The sequence below is a fragment of the Apaloderma vittatum genome, unplaced genomic scaffold (assembly GCF_000703405.1).
Source record: "Apaloderma vittatum isolate BGI_N311 unplaced genomic scaffold, ASM70340v1 scaffold20527, whole genome shotgun sequence".
In the NCBI taxonomy this organism is placed as follows: domain Eukaryota; kingdom Metazoa; phylum Chordata; class Aves; order Trogoniformes; family Trogonidae; genus Apaloderma; species Apaloderma vittatum.
This window is the reverse complement of record NW_009728108.1, coordinates 27,469-30,558: the sequence shown is the minus strand read 5'-3', so window position 1 is coordinate 30,558 and position 3,090 is coordinate 27,469.

Genomic DNA, 3,090 nt, shown 5'->3' with positions numbered 1-3,090 from the left:
AAAGCAGAAGGCAAGAGATACTCTGGAAAAAGTCTGACTGAATAACAAGTTTGAAAGCTGACCCTGAAAAACTTTGTCAGAAACTGTTAGGCTTGAATTTGATGTCTTACAATTAGAAGTGTGAGCATATTCTAAGGATATTTGTCTTATTCATTATATGATAACACCCCACGTATAGAATGCCATATATGCAGAAACAGCTCGATGCAAAATGCACGTCGGTGCTTATGCAAGGGAGGCTCTTAAGGTGTTTTATGTCTTCAGAAGTAAAATTCAGTTCAATGTTCCAATGTGGAACTGTAAGAAATATAGCCATCAATGATTTTACACAGGTATTTCCAAAAGCTTTTCTGGAGACAAGGACTTTTTGTACTCAGCCAAATTACTGCCAACCTGGAGATTACACAGATGATTGTTTAATACTCTGTGCCACCAGATGAGAATCCTGTTTCAAGTCCTAATGAATAAATACCCTCTCTGAAACTTCTCATAGCTTTCTGCCTTTAAATCAAATTACTAACAGACAGCCCTAGACACCTGCAAAATCTACAGCCACAAGGGAGAACACACTAAGTCCAAAATTAACTTTCAGAATATTAACATACTTTTTTTACAGAAACACTTCCCAGAACAAGCAGCTCCAGGGCATGTTCAGTTTGGATTCCACTGCAGAACTAAGGACATCTTATGATCTTTTGCATCCTTAGAGAGAGGGATATAGAAAATTTGAGGTTGGAAGCATGGGAGTCTTTATACATTGTCTGCATTTCTAACAAAGTTCAAAGTGGAACATGCTTGATTCTAATAACACTTTGTGTCATTTCTCCTATAAGAGAAATAAAGTCTTAATCTTAGTTTCACTGGAAGCAATACATTTTGCTAGTGACCAGCTGATGCACTTTTATGTTCCAACACAGCAAGCACGTGTATAAAGTTTAATTGGCTTCAGTGAGTTATTCATATTCTTAATCGACAGAATCACAGAGGGGTTGAAGTAGGAAAGGACCTCTGGAGGTCATCTGCTCAAGCAAGGCCACCCAGAGCCAGTTGCCCAAGACCACATCCAGACAACTTTTGTGTGTCTCCAAGGATGGAGACTCCACAGCCTCCCTGGGCAACCTATGCCAGTGCTTGGTCACACACTGAAAAAATGTTTCATGGTGTTCAGAGGGAACCTCCTGTGTTTCAATTTGTGCCCGTTGCCTCTGGTCCTGCCACTGGGCACCACTGGCTCCATCTTCTTCGTTGCCTCTCATCTACATACATTGATGAGATCCCCCTGAGCCTTCTCTTCTCCAGGCTGAACAGCCCCAGCTCTCTCAGCCTTTCCTCACGGAAGAGATGCCCCAGTCCCTTAACCACTGTATTGGGCCTTAGCTGAACTCTCTCTGGTATGTCCTTGTCTCTCTGGTACTGGAGAACTCCATACTTCATGGTGTAGCCTCACCAGCACTGTATAAAGGGGCAGGATCACCTTTCACAGCTGGCAATACTCCTCTAATGCAGCCCACAATACCATTTGCTTTCTTTGCATGTTCAACCTGCTGCCCACCAGGACCCCCACGTCCTTCTCTGCCAAGCTGCTTTCCAGCTTTTCAGACCCCAGCCTGTGCTGCTGCCTGGGGCTGTTCCTCTCCAGGGTCAGGGCTTTATACTTCCCCTCCTTGAACCTCTTTGGGCTCCTATTGGCCCATTTCTCCAGCCTGTTCTTCTGGATGGCAGCGTGACACTCTGGTATTATCAGCCACTCCTTCCTGCTTTGTGTCATCAGCAATTAATTAATTTTTAAAGGCAGAAAAAAGGTTGATGTAATATTGATTTAAAAAAATTAAACCAAACAACCCCTAATTGGAATAATGTTTCATCACAGGAAAAAATTATTAAATGCTTGCTAATTATTTTTTTTAAAGCATTGCTTTATTGAAGTATTAACCCTTCTAATTTTAAGTATGATAAATGAACCATGTAATTTGGTTTTGCCCGTAATTCATGCTAAGAGAGATTCCTGGCACATGCGGGAAGAGGTAACATCAAAAGGAAAACGTGCAGGTAAACAAAATTTAAGAAGGGCCACAAAGATGATCAGAGGGCTGGAGCACCTCTCCTATGCGGACAGGCTGAGAGACTTGAGAAGACTCCAAGGAGATCTTATAACAGCCTTCCAATATCTGAAGGGGGCTACAGGAAAGCTGGAGAGGGAATCATAGAATCATAGGATGGCCTAGGCTGGAAGGGACCTTAGAGATCATTTTAAAACAGCCACCCTGCCGCCAGGGACGCACCTCTCGACTACATCAGGCAACACATGGGGACCAAACGGGAAGGACAAGGGGCAATGGTTTTATACTACAGCAGGGTAGATTTAGACATTACGAAGATGCTCTTCACTATGAGGGTGGTGAGATACCTGAAGAGGTTGCCCAGAAAAGTTGTGGACACCTCATCCCTGGAAGCGTTCCAAGATCAGGCTTCATTAGCCCTGAGCAGCTGGCCCGATGGGAGGTGTCCCTGCCCATGGCAGTGGTTTGGGACTAGATGATCTTTAAGATCCCTTCCAACTCAAACTATTCTACGAACACGTAGTGTTTTGGCGATACTAGCAAGGCAATGAGCTCTTTGTAGAGATGTTCAATGTCCACTCGCATTAGCAGGTTTCAAAACTTTCTTCGGGGAAATCCACCACCTGCATTTCCTCTTCCACAGGCTCCCGAGGCGAGCTGACAGGCCCAACCTAGCCCAGGGCCCGCCCTCAGCGAGGGACTCGCCGGTGCCCCTGACCCGCGGCACAGCCCAGGCCCATGACTGCAGACTGAAAAACAACACTCAGTCCCCTGCCCCAGCTCCTCCACATGCGCACATAACAGGCCCACTCGGCCGAAACACCAGAGCCCAGCACTTTCCCACAGAGCGCCTCACCAGCCGCCGTCGAACGACCCCACCCTGCCCTGCGCATGCGCAGTCCCCTGCGCGTGCTTTCTGCTCAACGCTGATTGGGTGCGTCCCGCCGCTCGGCTGTTGGCGTGTAGTTGCCGTGGCAACCGCAGGCGGTGGAGCTCGCGCCTCCCCTCTGCCCGTCGTCCTGTTGCCGCC